The following is an 18,333-nucleotide window of genomic DNA, read 5'->3' as shown; positions in this document are numbered from 1 at the left end:
AGAGAGAGAGAGAGAGAGAGAGAGAGAGAGAGAGATTGAGGAGCATATATAAATCTTTCAGAACACTGGGTGAAGTGAAATGACCTTGCACGTTATCAGGGACATAGCCGTAGCTGCTTGTTTTCTGTGGGGCTAGGCATTACATTTGACCTATCATCGTGTTGATAGTTTACTGAATGGTAGTTGCCCAGCTTTCATTTTCATAAGCATTGCTGAATGAATAACAAATCTTTAAAAAACATTATCTAGAGCATTTAAATACATGTCTAAGATATGAAACATTATAATTAAGCTACACAAACCTGTAACAGCATTACAAGCTAAAGTCATTTTCTTATATTCGTTCAAATGTTTTGTAGGCCTAACATTGATACCCTCACCTACATGAGCCATTAACCAGTGGCACTTTGTGAAACGTTAGCATAACCTACTAATATGAAAGTCTTCATCATGGTCTATGTTTCCTGCCAGTGGAAACTAAATGGCAATGTCGGCCAGTGCAAGTGCTGAGGATACATTGAGCTCCGCTCTCACTCTACCATAGCGGACAGTAAGTAGAGGATTAGCTATTAGTCCAAACTGAATTAAGCATGTACTCGACAATGCATGATAAATCATTGGGCATGAAATTACCACGATGCTAGAACGAATTCTGTTCAGATTTGTAGTTTCTTTTGAGTCGCGAACTAACGTTTGGTTAGCTAACGCTAACTAACTAGATCAAAATTGTATTGAAAACAAGGTAACTCGGCTAACCCCTATCTTGGTAACGTCACTCAACTAAACTAACTAGCATATTTATCTAACTAGTAACATAATCCTACCAATTAGTTAGATAGCTAAATGTTAATCTGTTAGATAATGTGTTTTATTTTACGTTGATAAAGTGTCGTTATCGAGTGGTGATTCACAGATTCTTTTTTTTTTTATTATTCGTTAGAAAATGGCTTGTTCGATGTTCCCACGCAAGCGCAGCAGATTCGGAGTACTTTTTTTCGAAGTTGAGTGAGCCCAGTTATCACCGTTCACTGAACAGCCTGTAACATTGAGTTGAATGGTAAGAATTACACATTGATTGACAAATTACAATTGTATGTTTGGGGCGATTATTTACATATCGTATGTTGTGCCAGCATATCTTCATTCCCGTATCTTCATATCTTCTTCATATTCATTCCCACAGCATTTCTGAACAAAACTTTGTAAGAGTGAGGATAAACTGTTGGTGTCAAAAATACTAAAACATGTTACACTGCAGTATTTCATTCTAAATATCTGTATATTCACCAAATAACTGTATTACTTGTCATAGTTGTTATGTAAATTTGACATAAAAGTTGATAAAAGCAGCTTTAATGACAGCCAAGGCTTGTTGAATAAGCCTTTGTAAATGTTTATGCATATTTAGGTCAGTTGTCATGAAAAGCTTATGTAGGTGTCATGTAGCCTTCTAAACAGTGCCCTTGAGTAAAGTGTTACCTTATTGAAAATAGTGGTATCTGCAAGGTTGCGATGACTGGCACAGAATTCAGTAGAATTCAGCCTTTACAGTGTATGATTGTCAGTTCTGCCTGACCCTTACAACTTCCCAGATAGCCCATTCCTCAAATAAGCACTGGCTGTGTGATACTATATCACGGATAATTTAAGACTCTCAATGCCTAAAGACAAAAAAGAAGCCTGAAGCAGTTAAAGAAGCAACTGCCTCAGAAAGACATTCTATTTGGTTTATTAAGAACCCAAAATGCCTATTCCAAATGCAGAAATCACAATAAAGATGAATGGTTGTCAGAGATAGACGGGCACAAAGGATTTATCAGATGACCATGCCCGTACATCACCAAGGCTTTCAGCACAGCAGATAAGGCTTTTATAGGATGGCTATCCATCAAAGACAAAGGGAGCTAAAATATGACCCAAGCCATCCTCAGCTACTGTCCAGACAGGAACCTTACCATGTCTAAACTCCCTTCACACTATAGCAGACTCTAGCACACCTCTGCCAAAATACCCACACAAACGAGTGCGTGCGTACACACACACACACACACACACACACACACACACACACACACACACACACACACACACACACACACAGAGAAACACCCAAAAAACCCTCTTAAATTCAACAAAAAATATCAACTCACAAGCATAATTCTTCTTGCACCAAGGACAGCTCCACGGTTTTGATCTGCTACAGAATGACAAGCATACATACATGAACCTATAGATATAGAAATAGGAGAAAAAAAATCAGTTAATTTCAATTGTGTTGGCAAAATCTAAATGGATTTTTTTCCTACACATTTGCTTTTGGCTGCCATCTTTTCCAGCTTCTTGCTTCTCCTCGCTTCCTGCTTAATCATTACTTTGCCGTCTTTCTTTTTTATTATTTGTGTTCAGTTTGCTGTTAGACTGTAGCTGTCTGCTTTTCCATCTGTTTTCAGAACCACCAATTTTATATTAAAATTAAATCTAATTAAATTAAAACACACATGAAAAAATCTAGTGAAAAGTCAAAATTTAATCTGTTGATATGGAGAAATATTAAGAGAGATCTGTGATAAATGTTAAAATATATTCCAAACAACCATGCATAGCTAAAATAAAAATCAATGCCAACCACTTTGATATTCCAACATTTTTCTTTGCATATTAAGCCACTTCTAGACTAACAGTTCAATTTAAGTACAGAAGGAGGCTCACCACAAAAATGACAGTGTTATGTGCCTGAAATTTCATAGTTGCATTGTTGGTAGATGACAAGCAACATTTTACTTAGCACAGAATTGCTCCTGAAGTGTCAGAATTCTCAAAGACAGCACCCAGATCCACACTATGACACTTTTTCACTATGCCGGCATGCCATATGGTTGGTGGCAGCATGAATATATTTAACCATGAATTAAGGCTAGTGCAAGAGCAATGACTTACAATAAAGCAAAACATTCAGACAAACAACGCCTGAAACTATCATTAATAGCACAGTGCTTCCATATGGAACAGCCAGTTCACTGCATGTAGCCCCTGAGAGAAAATAAAAAGCTGTGTACCCTGGATGTTTATGAACTGCACCCCACTGTACGTATGAGTTATTACCCTATTAAAATATCCAGACTTGTGCTTAGGCATTTTCTGCTACAGGCCACCATTCCAATGAAAAGCAAAATGACAACAATCATTTATAACTCTTCTACTAAAACCCCAGGGTTTTATGTAATTATGGTCCCTATAAGCTTCAAGAATCTATCCTAATATCAACTAGAACACTCTTGTTGCTCTGTATGTGCTGTCTGAAAATATCTTATAGAACATTTGGTTGTTGATCTGCTGTGCTGTAGAACTATTTAGATTCACCCCGTCATGCTGAATTACATTCAGCTTTGTTAGCTGTATCTGTTTGGAATGTATAGCATCTTACAAGTCCTGTAAAGGCAATCTGTTATTGGAGATAACCTGGACAAAATAATGTTCTGCATCAACACACACAACAACACACAGACAAACACACACTTATACCGACAACTAGGTTGCTCTAAATATTTGGTAAAAACATATAAAAGATACAACTGCAGTCAGTTTCTCTCTGGATAGTTCATATAAGCCCTTCCAACTCCTACCAACTCCAAAGCTCAAATATTAGCTTAATCTATATTCATGTCTGACTGGTGACCACAACGTGTGTGCTTCCTGAAAAGAAAGAAAAGATGTCAAGACAGAAATGCCTGTGCCTGTCAGGGAAAGAGGAAAAAAAAAAAAAAAGCATTTGGCCATATTCCTCAGTTCTGCCTGCCTTCTCACCTTCACAATATCCATCTCTATAACCATCATCCTTCTCTTATTCTCCCCTTGAGAGAGACAGAGTGAGAAGCAGAGAGGACAAGTGTCTGGAGTGTCTGCAGATTATCTACACTAGCGCAACACTGGTTTTCTCTCCAGCAAATTAACAGTCTCAACTCTGAAGTATAAAAAAAAGGTAGAATATGACTGCTCAGGGAGCTTTTTGGCTAATTGGTCTATGGATTCCTCAATGGATCATTGCTTTCCTGATCAGTGATTGATTGCTGGATTCTTTGTATTTGAATCCAGGGCTCTGAAAGCTGAGCTCCATCAGAAAACCTAATCAATGGAAGGGCTAATGAGGTATCCACATGTGTGCTTGCACTCTGAAAAGGGCAATGGGATGGTGGGTGGAGGGGCAGGTTGAAGAAATGTTTTCTTCCATAGCTTACAAAAAATCCATTATTATCTTATGGTTATGTCATACTTTCATTATGCAGAAAACATTTCTGGTCTTCTGCACCTTTAACAAGCAATAACCTACAATAGCCATAAGCAGTAATTGCAAATTTAAAAACAATCCAAACTGTCTGTTTAATGATTTTTGTAAACAGTGTATAGTCACAGTTTCCTGCAGTGACACTAAAAGTTACTGGGATATGGTGTTCTTATATTGACATAAGGATGAATGAGATATTGAAAACTGTGAATTGGTAAATATCTTTAAAAATGATGTTGATGAAAGGAGAATTTAGCAGCTAACTGCTGAAAAGGTGTGACTGTATTGCCAATTTTAATGTATTATCAATCTTAATGTATAATCAGATAGAAATGTTGTACCAACTAAGGAATGCATCATCTGCTAATGAGGGAGTGAACATAAGGTTTGCAACTACTGGGGCAGAGGCAGAGTATACTTGTAGTCACCACCATCTAAACTGATTCCATATCTTCAGAGATGTTTTGACTCTGACATTTCTGGTGCAATCAAACAGGGTGCTTTTAACACTGAAATTCACCAATGCAATAAGAGATGCCAGCCTGCAAGATGGAACCTCCATGTCAAGACAAGCGGGGGGATACCGAATAGGGGTAGAACTGCAACCTCTACTGTGTAGTTGTATAGCTGACCTATAAAAGAAAATCTAAAATTGGGAGAAGACACTCATTGTTTTTTAATCTAATTTAAGTTCATCTGTGTTATTGAAGATAAAGCTGCAAGACTCACATAGGATGAAGATGATGTAAAACAGACTAAATCTGGTTTTACAGATAATCTCTTAAAAAATGTAAAAATATCCTGCTGTGACTGACACATTGACTGCTCAAATAAGGCTACATATTTGTGATCCATGAAGACACCCATTGCCATATAATGGCATATAATCTATATGAATCATGCCCACCATAATTGCTATATGACACACTTACTGCTGTAAACATATATGTTAGTGTAAGGACATAGTTACATATTGTGGCAGTGACCTTTTTGCTTCAGTGTTTTGGCTAATTAGTAAAACTGTCATGTCCAGGTCATGAAATGTAAGGCAGTAACAGTCCTTAATGCAAATTAGAAGTTGTACTGCTATAAATGAAACCTTATTTTGGTTATAATGTCTATACTTAATAGTAAAATCTTAGCGTTTCATACAGTTGGCTTCTTATGAGAAAAATGACCAGCATAACCTAAATATAGCCTTTACATCTAGACTGTACAGATTCTGTGCTATAGCATTGCATGTGGCACACAGAGAGATTGGATATGCCATATTCCTTCACTTCATTACACGCTTCCTTGCAGACGACATTAACAATTGCTTTGGAAGCAGAAAAAAGTGTTTGATGTTCATTATCCTTTCCGTTGATTTCTTCCTCCTTTTCTTCCCCTCCCCTTAGTCTGTCTGCTTTCCCAGCTGCTTCCTCTCATGCTATATAAGACAAATCCCCCAAATTAGAAAAGATCACTGCAAAAAATGAGCTGCAATTTCATATTGATGATAATTGCATTTAACATTAATTATCTATTTAGATTATTTTGCAATTCAGATGAGGGAATTGGGCAGTTAGCGTTCCTAACGGGCGACAAGACACGGCAATCTGCCCTGTTCGCTAATCTGTGGCCGCAAAGCAATACCTTCAATCAGTATTTGGAAGTTAAAACTGAGACAAAGTGAAAATGAAGCGTGACCAATTGTAACTTTCATGCATGTGAATGCTGAGGGAACAATCACCAAGCAAAAGAAGCATTCGTTTTGAAAACTACTTGTTCCAGTTAGACTGTTAATGTAGATAACAAATTGCAAAATAGCTAAATTCTCACTTCTTCTGAAGGAATATCCTGTGGGATGGAACTTGCTGGCGTTTGGTGTCTCAGTTACATTGAAGGGGTGCCCTGTTGTCCTTGTGTCTGGAGGAACATCAGTGATAATGAGAGCTGTCCAGCTTGCTCTCCCAGGCCACTAGCGGGAATCTGAGTAGGCTCAGACGGGCAGACACAGATCCCCTTGCTTCATCCAGCGTCGTCATTAAAAGAAGACTACGGCTGACACCTTTAGAGTCTCTTAGCCTTTGAATGAGTGCAGCAGTGTATGCCGTCTCACACCTAGCCTTCAAAATGTTAGACTTGAACTTTCATCATGGGTTACCAGGATGACAGCCACGTGGTGGGCAGGGAGGTTGCTGGGGCTCGTCGGTGTGTGGTCATGCAGATCATGAGGTGAATCAGTCAGTAACATGTTCACCACTCAAGCCAAAGACACTCTACTGCCCATTGCATTGGCTGCAATAACTGATTTAGGATGCTCTAACTTAGACTGACAACTAAGAAGAAAGAAAGTACATGCAGTGAGTATGGGACATGTTTCATACAAACCATGTGGTGCACATAATGTTATATAATACCCCCTATTGTTAGTCCATCTAATATTGATCTTTTTTTATTCTAAGTATAAAAAAATGTATGTCAAACATTTAATTCTATTTTGAAATATGACACATTTCCAAATCTTTAAAATACCATATAACCGACCTCCTAATTGATGCACAGTCATGCACCACAAAGGCAGGTTCAGGTCATGAAATGCATTTTGTTAGAAAGCACTAAAAGCACCAAGCTGCGAGAGCAATGCCTGCAGCCTCAGAAATATTGACCAGCCCGTGCAGGATTGAGCCTGCCTGTTATAACAGAATGCTGCCACCACAAGCATCTCCAATCCTAAGCCTTTACCCGCCAGCACAGGAACATCAAGGTGCAGAAATATGACTGCACAAGCAGGAAAGCTAAACAAATTGTTATAAGTCAAGTCTGAAGGAAAGCACATCCGTCTTGTGCCTTGGTGGGTGATGATTGAATTGTGCACAAACTCTGAATGCACTTGCAAGCGGTGCAGATTTCAGTGCAGTATGTACTTTTTGAAGAACATCACCATGCCAACACCGCATCGTCATTTCAACAAGACTCAAAGCGCACCTTTAAAATGGTGCCCCTCTTCTTCAGGCTTGCCCTTTGTTTCTTGCCAAGCAGCCACCATGAAGAATGAAAGGCCATAAACCAAATGTTTGCCAGGTAATGGATGGAACCAGTGATATATGTTCCGCGGTTGATTCAGAGCCCATGAACAACTGAGATGAAAAAGAAAAGCGGTAAATTGCTTAAAAAAGAAGGGAAAAAACGGACAACAAAGGCTGATCAGCCAAAGGCATAAGAATCATTTGCGATATTCACTAATTCCCAACCAGGGCTGACATTTCCCTTTGTGCACTTCAGTTGACCAAACAAAGCAGCCGTGCTCGGTCTCTTCCCTGTGCTGCGTACTCACTCTGCCCACTGCTATCTCTATTGCTGCCACCTCCCACCCCTGAAAGTGAGCCATGACTGCCCGGGAACCACACATGGGCTGCTTTCTCTGCCAACCAGCCACGGTGCTGCAAATAGTGATGGCTACCCCCCACCCTTGCTCTCGTTCTCGCTCTCTCCCACACATGCAAATACCATCCTGCTGTGCTTTTTCTCCAGGGGTCACTCTGCTAAACAGCTCTCCAGAAGGCCAGCCTGCTTCTTTTTACCCCTCCTGTGTTTCTCTGTTCCTTGGCTGTGAGTTCAGCCTGAATGGCTAGCAGTTCTGCTGTCTTACCAGTTTACTTCCCAGCTGTGCTAGGAACCCCCTTGCTTTTAACATGCAGCCCATGACATTTTAGTCTCAGCAACTTCACACTTCTATGCCTTGGGAGTGCAGAGGGTGTGTGTGTGTGTGTGTGTGTGTGTGTGTGTGTGTGTGTGTGTGTGGTGGGGGGGGGGGTCAAATAAGCTCTTGAGAGGAGTACTAGATGTGGATAAATTACACAAATTGAGCAGGACAGTAGATGATGGGGACGGCATCACAGCACACTGTTTCACACTCCAGTAACCTTGCTTACTTAATGATATCTCCCATGAGCCCCAAGGAGCCAAGCATAAAGCTATTACTGAGTCAGCCTCAGCCCCTCCACCACTCCGTGACCATATGAGGCTCCTGCACACGCAGAACATGCAGCTTTTTAAAACAATATTAACCCTCTGCTGCTACAATGACATTTAATCAATTGAAATCTTATTTTGGACAAGCAGTGAGGAAGTGTGTTCCCCCCTAAAGGGATTAGGAAGGCTACATTTTCGCAAACTGTGCAGTATCCTGGTACACTATAGACAAATGGTATCAACGCTGATCAAAATTAACTGAGACATATTTCCTGAGGCAGTCATGCTAAATTAGCACTCTAATCAATAGCTACACATGATAATTACTGCAGGCATCCCTGCATGAATCATGTTTTAACTAGAGATCTACTACTATATCTAGATCAAATTAAATGCAAATGTCGCTTCTTTTACCTTTGATGTATTTCTGTACACATTGTAGATTCTTAAACAATATGTTAACATCTACTCTATAACAAAGTCCTTTTATTGTGCCACCATCCTGTGCGACAGCCCTTACAACACCTTGATAGGCATCTCAGTGGGCCAATCAGACAGTGCAAGGAAGAAGCCTGAGCTGCCAGATGGGCAGCTGAATGGTCAGGTGGCTTCTGTAGGCTGTCTGTCTGATGATGATGATTCTGTGTTTGGCAGGTCACTTGCGCAGATGGTGAGTTCCTTGCGATCCTACAGCTTTCCCAGTCAGCGGTGTTATTTCATTCGACGCCTGACATCAGCATCATGTCTTCGCAAATTGCCAGCTCAAGCGCAAGGAGTGGTCAGAGAAGATTAGGAAACCAATGGGCACAAGCACCTGCTTTTCCCATATACATGCCTCAGCAGTTGTACAGGATGGGGAAAGTGACAGCAATCACAAAATGATATACATGGCACATGCCTGGCCATCTTTTTAGAGGTCATATCTTATGTTGTGCAGTAGAAGCAGTAACCGCATAGCTTACAGTATCATCATTGCACTGATAACAATAAAAAAGTCTTCCCATTATTTATGTGCTGAATAACAGCAAAGACAACAAGCTCTCATACCCACAAATAGGCTCTGTATTCCCCTAAGCATGGAGCAGATGACTAAATGACATTAACTTCTGCTGAATAGCAACACCAGCTCACTCCGACAGTGATGCAGAGTAGTGGCCATTTAATGTGCCTTTGGTATTCATCAGATACAGTTTGGAGAGAATGGAGCTGTTTATGAATGGAATAGCAATGACCTTTGTTCTATCGGCATGGACTGCATGGCTTTATCAGGCTTGCAAAGAAGATATTGTTAAGGGCATGGATGAAGCTAATAGCCATAAACTAAACACTAAAAGGTCACTGATATTGACTTGTCAGTAAGCATTTTAATCTGTTTTGAGTATGTGATTGGAGGTGTCAAATGAAGGTTTGACTCCTAAGCACCTCTGAAAGAGACAGCAGAGTTTGGCAGTGCTTGTTCTGGAGCAGAGGGGAACAGAATTTGACTGGCTATGGACAAACCCATGGGCAACTCACAACAGCAGATATTTCCAGTGAGTAAAGCTGTAGTTGTTGTCGCCTTTCTAAAAAAACATATTGTTTGATAGAATATTTTTGCTTCTTTTTTCAAAGTCTGCTTTGCTGTCATATCCATCGAACATTTGTGCACTGCAAAATGCAAATGAGCTTTACATGGGTTAGATGACACACAGACAATAATTAAACAATGAGAAATTATATGGAGGGGTAACAAGCAATAGATAGACAATACCGAGGAAAATACTGGGACAAACATCAAACATACTGAGGGTCATACTCACATTAAACATTAAGCAAAAAGGAGTGTTTTTTTTCTTTTTTAAAGAAATGGTTAGGATTTCTTATGTTCACTATAGCTGCAAAGTCATAATCACACTAAATACTCCCAAGTTGTGCAGTCTGAGGTACTCTGAGGTGTATCAGCCACTGACGTGGGCAGTATACCTAGTGATTTCCCATCAGATCAAATCATCCTACAGAGCTGTTGTGTTTTTGTCTTGTATCTTGATTTTCTTTTGCAGTTTTTAAAAATCGTGTTACCGAGCAAATCTATTTTAAAGCTACTTGGCACACACTGTATTCTGACTTGTGTGGCATTATGACTAATGCTCAAGACGTAATTAATATAATGTGTTGCTAATGTATTCCCCAGCAGCCCCAAAGCCCACATGACACTTTACACCACTTTCAAAGCACTAAGCAATCCCTTAAGATTCCCATGAGATACTGTGGAGTTCTGAGCTAATGAGAAACCTGCAGTACACAGGTGACCTTCACTTCCCAAAGCACAGCCTAACCCTGAGGCCACCTCACAGCAAATCCTCATTTGCTGACACAAGATCACAGAAGCCCAGCACCTAATTAAACCCTCCTGCTTTAGGGGTGATGCTCTGAAGAGCTGGTTTGTTTTTACTAGCATCTTCACTGGTCTTTATATAGCTTCATTGAGCACCTTCACTCACTGACCAATAGCTGTGTTGGAATAACGCTTAGAAGACATGATTTCACCATATTGCAGCCAGTGAGACAAACTGGATAATTAATGTGTTGTTTGTCCAACTCTGAGAAGAAACTTTGATTAAAAAGTTATTTAATTTCAAAAGTCTTTGATATGTTTTGGGGCATATTATACCAGCTACAGATCCTACCACTGTCTAAACAAGCCTCGAGGAATATCGTATTGATTCACAGACAAGTGAAACACAAGCTTGAATTTTAAAACATTGCTTCAAGTAACAGTTTCAAAGCCTGTGATTCTGTCTCCTGCAAATTCGATATGTTTCATCACCTTTATATAAGTTCAGCCTCAAAAAATCAATGAGGTTTGGGATACTGTGTATCCTACTGTTGGTTAAACACTTCAGGAATCAATAGCCCAATAACTGATCTGGAAGGTGTCCAGAATGACTTTCGAATGCTTGGATTAGATGTAAGCACAGTTTCCTCTGACAACAGGTCACACACTATAACATCCGTCTCTCTGTTCTAATAATGTTGGTGGAGTGAATGCCTATTAATTGGATCTCACCCTTTACATTTATTTACTGAGAAGAAAAAAGCAATTTAGACAACTATATACATGTGTACAGTAATAAACATACAAATATTATGTTGGTGCGCATTGCTGAGATAAGTGGGAGACATGTCAGTCCTTTGGGTGACCATTTATTTAAACAGAGACCTGAAATATCCTGACACAAAACAGAATTATTTAACATTGACTGTTCAGTACAGAACGGCTTGTATGCATTAATTATATGCAATCCATAAATTAAAGATTTGGGCCTTTGTCTTTGTCAGTTTGACTCTAAGCAGAGACCCAGAATCATAAGGAAGAGAACATGAGGTTGTGTACACAGAAACATGGCTTGAGTGTAAACATGTTACGAGGCAGCTGAGACAAGCATTGTGAAAAGGTTTAATGTCAAAATACAAAGTTCACTGACAATAGTCCAGCACTGACGATCCCTATGAGATTTTCTTCATTTTACTCACTGTACTTACATTTAGTGTAAAACCAATAAAAATAATTTTATCTAAAAATATAAAAATGTATCTGCAGTGCTGATAGTGTGTGTGTGTGTGAATGTATTTATTTTTTGTCAAGGTCACTAGGGAAGGCCCATATTCTCTCCATGTTGGTGCATAATCTTCTCAGCTGCTGTACAATCTAGCAGCCACGACGCAGCGAACTGTATTGATTTCGCTGACTCTCTCGCTGTCTCTCACTCTGCCTAGCCTTCAAAAGAGCGTACAGTGCTATGTGCTGCGCTAATGAATGTCACCGCACCTGCACATGACCGTGGCCCTCGCTCTCCCCCCTGAATCCCTCCCACCCCCCGCCCTGCGCTTCTTGTGGGCTCCATCAGGCAGAACGTGTATGTGTCTTGCGCTTATCTTCCCCATGCACTTGCCGTCACGTTGCGCCAAAGCTTTCATCAATCTTCTCACCACGCTCTGCTTCTCTGGCAACGTCGGCACGTGTCAGTGAGCAGGACCTTGAGCAGCTGACTGAATCGGTGCAATAGCCACACAAGAGTTTTCTGTCCTTAACAAACATCTTGTTTTTTTTATTTATTTTTTTATTGGAGCACTCAAGAGTTACTGACAGAAGGGGTACTGACAGAAGAGACCTTGAGTCATAAAAAACTTGAATGAAGTAAGGAAGGTAGCTTCATTTCTACTGACCGCCAGAGGTAGTGGAGACTCACTGTGGCTCACATAACCAGATTCTGTGTCAACAGTCATGCAGTGACATGATATGTGAAGCATTCAGTAATATAAGTATCTGTTCACATGGAAAATGTCCTTCTATCACATCTCACATGGCATAGTTTGATTTGTGTGCACAGAAGCCCTGTGAATTCAAGTTTTTTTGTGTCCTTGACTCTGTGAAAACAGAGTTTCTGGCTTGTCTGCTAGTGAGTATGACAGCTATTGTTCATGCTTATTGTGCTGCTGCTGTTAAGCTGCTGTGTTCTCACTGTTAAGCTCAGGCTGCATTTTAGCTGGAATGTTTTGTTACTCGCAGAGCTAACTGCTCTGTTTTACAGTGCATTAGCCTCTTGCTATGTCCCATGGGGCTTCGGCTCTTCATCACTACAATTTCCTGTGCAGAAACTAACCACTGCTTCTGTAGCTGTGATGTTGAGCTACTTCTGGTGTCCCAGCACTTGGCTGATATTCCTGCAAATCTGTGTGTAATAGCTGTATTCTACACAATGTACACACAATGCATATATGGCTCATTTTATACTAGGCCAGACACATTTAGAGCCTTATGAACAACTATATCTACAAGCTCTGCTCTTCCTGTCTTGATCTGGATGATCTGAAAGACACTTTAACTGACCCAAACTCAGCCCATTGTCCAAGCTATTCATGGCCATGAAAAAAGTCCCACATCCTGCTTGTTGTCATTGAGAGACGCAGGAGGCTACTGAGTGTGCAAGAGCCTTTCGCTGGAAACCATTTTCTTATTGATCTGCAGTTGATTGATATCAGCCATGCCATGTTCAATTCCTGTGGCTCTGTGTTTCCTGCACATCCAATAAAGGTTGCTCTCTATCCAGATATGGAGTAGATAGCTGCTATTTCTGCTTTTCATGAGCAAGCAGGTGTGTTCACCCTTCTGTGCATATAATCTGATTGGTGGCGTCCTTAAGGGCATGTGGCACCTCAAACCCACACACTGTGGGAGCTGTCCTTGGTGCTGAAGTTTTGTTGCAGCTTACCCTTTGAGCTCCCACACAAGCAGACTTTTAAGTGGATTTCATCAGAAACAGCATCTCTGCTGATGGGTAATTCCACTAAGCACGCTAAACAGGAGGGTAAGCTACACTGTGTTTGAAGTAGTCACTGACTACTGGTGGCCTAAATTGGCATTTTTCCCAAAGAATTTATGTCTTCAATATGGGAATCTTTGCTGGCTAGAAATACAGTCAGAATTCATTGTTGTGTCCAGTCAGTGCCTTGGTATATTAAGTGAACTGCTGAATGTGAAAATGGACCAGTTATTTCAAATACAGGTGTTCCTCTGTTGGCCTATAAGGCCATTCAGTAGAGCAAAACAATTACAAATGGTATCAAGGTGTGCTTTCTAATGTGTTCTAATGGTTTATGGATCTCATGAGTGGGATGCAATGGGGTTGGGGAACTACCTCTCCTCACACACCTGCCTGTAGAAACATGTCTGGTTTACTTGCCTTGACCAACTAATAAGGTTTTATCCAGCATTGCTTGGTGCTTTTCCTGCTCACATTCCTGTGACTGAACTTGTGAGTTAATGGTCAGATTTAGTAGGTCCATTTGAGCAGGGAACTAGGGAACTCACCAGACCATGCTGGACTTAGTTCTCCAGGACCAAGTCAGTTGTAGCAAAGACATCACCAAACTGTGCTGGACTTAGACATCCAGCACCAGGCCAGGTAGAGCAAGGAACTCACCAGACTGTGCTTGACTCTGCTCTCCAGGATGAGGTGACTTGGAAAATCACCAGACTTGAGTAAACCTTTGAGGAGCAGAAACCCCTCTGATTTTGTGTTGAATAAAAATTCAACACAGTATCAAATGTACATTTACTCGGTTGATTTAGACATTTAATTTCAAGCATCTGTGGTGCCAGTCAGGATTTAATTAATGTTTAAGCCATATTTAAAAGAACTGAAGAGATTATGATAAATAGATTTACTTTTGCAAATATTCTACTGAAGTATGGTACAAATATATTACCATTGTTTCAGGACCAACAAACCACACAATTATTAACTTTGATGCTCTCATATTCTAATGGCAGTGGTAGCTCAGTGGTTAGGGTTGCCAATTCAAGCCCCACCACTGCCAGGTTGCCACTGTTGGGCCCCTGAACAAGGCCCATAACCTTCAGTTGCTCAAATTCTATTCAGTCATAATATTTAATTGTAAGTCACTTTGGATAAAAGTATCAGCTAAATGCCGTAGATGTAAAATCTAAATGTTCTAATCATGTGCTAAACTCTCTTTCTTGATCACATATGCGTGCACACACACACACAGATGCAGATCATCAGCCAAGACATAAACAAATAAGGAAAGCTTTCTACAAGCTCATTTCCTCCTGACTCTCGGCATGTACAGACCTTGGCAGCTGACAATGGATTCACGGTGAGATGAAGACATGTTGAAGTCAGGCCAAAACCAACAAGCAGCAAAAAAAAACCCAAAAACAAAAACCCAATAGTGATATTCAAAATGTGTGAATTCATAAAAAAGAACAGTGAAGAAGATGTGAGGTTGGCTTCGGCTGAAAAAGAGCCAATCACAGAGGGACGAGACACGCACATTGTGCCAGTCCTCAGAAGCTGCTGTTTGCAGTTCAGGTAGGACAACAGAACTGCATGCAGTCATCAAGACAACACATTTAAAATAGCTGCATGACATAATACACACAAACTCACATACACACTAATAAAGGGTCATTAAAATCTGATGCCCATTATGATTTAACAGTGTAATTTGGCCATGCTAAATATACTGTATGTAGAAATGTCTTTCAGTGAAAAAGGTTTGTTGTTTATTAAAAGAGCATGTTTTTTTTTCATCCTACTGGAGTTGAGCAGATGATAACCGTTTACTCAGAGGAAACAGTGGGTGCCTATAAAGGATTTGTTGTAATGGAGAGGCACAAAGATCAAAGAGAAGAGAAGAGTGAGTGAGAAAGAGGGAGAAAGAGAGGGAGAGAGTGAATGTAGCTGTCCTTCATGATGTCCCACCCGACAGAACACACTGAACTGGTTATATATATGAGGGTGCGTGGGTATGAGACCCAGTTATTCAGTGTATCAAAGAAGAATGTTCCTGAGGGTAGCATTTGTGTGTTCCGGTATGCATTTAGACTCCTCATCCAGGCTGCAACAACCGGAAATAAATTATTTAGGGGGATACACTGTGTGTGTGGTAGTAATTTTTAGCTTAACAGTCTAATTACTCATAAAGAATGCTTACAGGTCACATTAAGCTTATGCCTGTGAGAAAGACACCTCTGCATGGCTCATACCTCTGCATTCCAAATGACCACATTATACTAGTTTATGCTTCATAATCAAGGCCTGAGGGACTTTTTTCTAAAGCATGTTTTTTTTCCCTCTCGCCTCTCACGTTGTCTGTTGCTCACAGTTTTGCTGTCGAGATGGCTGATATTGGTGCTGCAGTGCTCTGTAAATTGCTGCTGTCCACTCTAGGCTGTTGATTGCTGTGTGATTTTTTGATTATTATTAGATATGGAGCCTTTCTCCTCGAAGGAAGACTGATTCCTCAGGAAATAATTCCACAGCCATCTCATAAATGAAAGGAATCTTTCTTATAGAACATATATTCCTTCAAATATTCCCATGACTATAAATTAAGTTTTTACATTCTGCTCTAAAATTAAGTATTTATTAGCTCCAGCTTGGGTTGGTTATTATTTATATCACACATCCAAAAGAGTAAGTTGGATATCTGTTATACTTCAGATATACATACAGAGGGATCAAGCACACTGAAAAATAAGACAGAAAAATTCCATCATCATCATCATCACCGTCATCATCGTCATCATCTTCAGTAGTATCATCATCATCATCATCATTATCATCATCATCATCACCATCATCATCGTCATCATCGTCATCATCTTCAGTAGTATCATCATCATCATCATTATCATCATCATCACCGTCATCATCGTCAGTATCATCAGCATCATCATCAACATTTACCAAAATTTCTGATTTATGACTGAAATAAAATTTGGCCCTCAGTCTTATAGCTTGGAACCTCCTATCTAAAGTATATTGGGTTATAAATGCATTTATCTTTTTCCCAAATAGATCACACAGCTCAATAGACAAAACATCACCAGTGCAACATCCCTTTACTTTATTCATTGCCCCTTCCACAAAGCCAGCTGCACTGCCAGAATAATGCTCAAACAGACAAGGCACTTGCATTGTGTCACCCTGAATTACGATCATTAGAGTTGTTTTCTTCAAATGTATAGTGTGAAATATATTAGTGGAGAAACAGCCCTGTAGGGTGTGGCGTTTGCTTCTGTTTGTGATTTATGTGACAAAGTGTTGATCTCGGGACAGCGGCAGCTGGCTTTGCATTTTGCCACCAACCGGAGCATCTCCCCGTTGCTCGGGGGCCTGTGAAACGCCGGTGAAATCACCTAATGAGGCGTGAAGGCAGGGCGGGCACCCGCCGAGCAATTACCCGTCCCCAGGTAGCAGCAGCTGCGGGCTGCCTTAATGGACTAGGTGATCTACAGCCTGGATAGTGATGACAGAGTGATTACAAGTGCTCACGCCATGCCGTGCCGCTCTTCAACTGGCCTCGGATGGCCAATTGAGACAGAGAAGGGAAATGGGGTGGGGGGGTGGGGGGGCACGCAAGGGATCCACTCCCATGGTTTTTACTTAGGACACTGGAGATGGATTAAACGTCTCCCCATGACGCTCTGACCAGCCTCCCAGACAACGCATAGCAAACGTGGCTTTAATTGCGGTTGAGGGGGAAGGATGGAAATGCTGGGGTCCAGCCGCACCTGCTGAGTCACTCTGCTGCGAACGCTCCACAGAGCCGAACGCTTGTGTATCCATCTTGACCTTTTGCAACGGCACTGGTTTAACTGCAGTGCCTGATTCATAAGGGGATCAAATCACCGTTGAGAGGCAATCCCAGCTACATTGGATGGGGGCAGCTCAAATTCCTGTTCTTAATGACCACCTTCCAGGCTTTCATCGTTCACACTGTTCACACATCCGCTGGTGTGTACACAGACCTCTGAAGGAGAAATCAATAGTGGGCGTGCCGCCTGCTCCCATTCTCAGAGACACAGCGCAGCTCCAGTGCTCACAGGGTTGAAGGTCTACTTAAACGAGCTAAGAAAATTATATGCGCTTATACTGAAAGAACCTGACAAAAATGAAATAGCACCAAAATAGACCTGGGAAATTCCAAAGCATTTTCACACGTTTGTGATCTACAAAAAAAGATTCTGGATAAAGAAATACCAGCTGAGGGACAGCTGGGTCAGTGTGTTTTTATTTTTGAGGATTGCAGAGTCACTAGGAACCTTGTCTCATAAACCAGATTATCACAGTCTAGGAACAATGTTTTTTTTACACAAGTTCAGCAGCTGCCTATTTTGACCCCAGGAGGCTTTTTGAATGACATTCAAAAAGAACAACCACAGATTGCTGCTTTCACGATGTTTAGGGACGTTCAATTTTGAATGGGGGATTAAATGAAAGCAAAATATGATTAGCAACAAACCAACAAAGTAGGATGAGTTGGGAAGCCTGTTATGTATTGGCAGCAGGTGGCCTGTTTGAAAATCCCATTTCCTATTTCATTCCTGGTGGACTGATAATAATTAATGTGCCTGTGTCATATGGAATTGAAATCACACTTCTTTGAACACAAATACTAGAAAAGGGTATAAGCCAGCCCCTCTTCTGAGTTCCTATTCATCTAAAATGGTTACATTGAAGTTGCACATATTAACCAACTCATGAAATAAAATAAGGCGCATAAGGTGCATAAGGTGCAATGAA

General features: G+C 40.7%; 1 long non-coding RNA gene across 1 annotated transcript; it reads left to right on the top strand.

Moving 5' to 3' along the window:
• The first annotated feature begins 36 nt into the window (after positions 1-36).
• On the top strand, positions 37-16,782 carry LOC145659752 (uncharacterized). Its single transcript, XR_014125878.1, has 5 exons — positions 37-550; positions 941-1,057; positions 8,894-9,771; positions 14,792-15,114; positions 16,249-16,782. It is a non-coding gene; the product is annotated as an uncharacterized LOC145659752 (long non-coding RNA).
• Positions 16,783-18,333: the final 1,551 nt, after the last annotated feature.

The sequence above is a fragment of the Electrophorus electricus genome, chromosome 11 (assembly GCF_041902795.1).
Source record: "Electrophorus electricus isolate QZ-2024a chromosome 11, ASM4190279v1, whole genome shotgun sequence".
Classification (NCBI taxonomy): Eukaryota; Metazoa; Chordata; class Actinopteri; order Gymnotiformes; family Gymnotidae; genus Electrophorus; species Electrophorus electricus.
The sequence above is the reverse complement of the archived record's forward strand: the minus strand, read 5'-3'. Positions and strand labels throughout refer to the sequence as shown.